Below are 1,320 nucleotides of genomic sequence, written 5' to 3' on the forward strand. Positions count from 1 at the left end.
TCAATGTGAATGGACTAAATGCACCAATCAAGAGAAAGAGAGTGACAGACTGGATAACAAAAGAAGACTCATCGATATGATGCCTACAAGAGACCCACCTGAGACACAAAGATAAAAACAAATTAAGAGTTAAGAAGTGGAAAAAATACACCAAGCCAACGGTAACCAAAAAAGAGCAGGAGTGGAAATGTTAATTTCTGATAAAATAGACTTTAAGTGAAAAACAACATAAGAGACAAAGAAGGACACTATATGATGCTGAAAGGGTCAATTGACAAAGAAGCCATTATGATAATAAATAATTATGCACCCAATGAAAGTGCTCAAAAATATGTGAAGCAAATATTAATAGAATTAAAAGGGACAACAGACAAATCTACAATAGTAGTAGGAGACTTTAACACACCACTTTCAAGGATGGACAGAACTCAACAGCACAGTCGACCAACTTGATCTCATAGACATATACAGAGCATTCCATCCCACAAAAGCACATTTCACATTCTTCTCCAGTGCACATGGATCTTTCTCCAGAGTAGATCATATGTTAGGTCATAAAACAAGCCTCAACAAATTAAAAAATATTGAAATACTACAAAGCATCTTCTCAGACCACAATGCTATAAAATTAGAAATTAATAATAGGAAGATCAAGAAAAAAACATCAAACATGAAAGTTGAACAATTCACTGCTCAAAAACTACTGGGTAATAGAAGAGATAAAAAGTGAAATAAAAAAATTCCTAGAAACAAACGAGAATGAAGATACATCATACCAAAACCTATGGGACACAGCAAAAGCAGTACTCAGAAGTCAATTTATAGCAAGAAGTGCATACCTCAAAAAAGAGGAAAGAAACAAAATCAACACTCTAACTCAACAACACCAACAACTAGAAAAAGAAGAACAAAAGAAGTCTACAGTAGCTAGAAGTAAGGAAATAATATAGATCAGAGCAGAAATAAATGAAACAGAAAAAAAAACATAGAGAAAATCAACAAAACAAAAAGCTTGTTCTTCAAAAAGATTAAAAAAAATCAACAAACCATTGGCAAATCTAACAAAAGAAAAGAAAGAGAAGATGCAAATTACAAGAATAGTAAATGAAAGGGATGTTATCATAACAGAACAAACTGAAATAAAAAAGATACTAACAATATTAAGAAAAACTGTATGCCAACAGATTTGAGAACCTAGAAGAGATAGACAAGTTTCTAGAATCATAAGACCTACGTGAACTATCCCACTCAGAGACAGAATACTTGAACAGACATATAACAAAAGAAGAAAATGTCATATATATAAAAAAAAAAAAAAAA

Source organism: Orycteropus afer, unplaced genomic scaffold (assembly GCF_000298275.1).
Source record: "Orycteropus afer afer isolate SDZICR_OR568_19922 unplaced genomic scaffold, OryAfe1.0 scaffold00177, whole genome shotgun sequence".
NCBI classification, from domain to species: Eukaryota; Metazoa; Chordata; class Mammalia; order Tubulidentata; family Orycteropodidae; genus Orycteropus; species Orycteropus afer.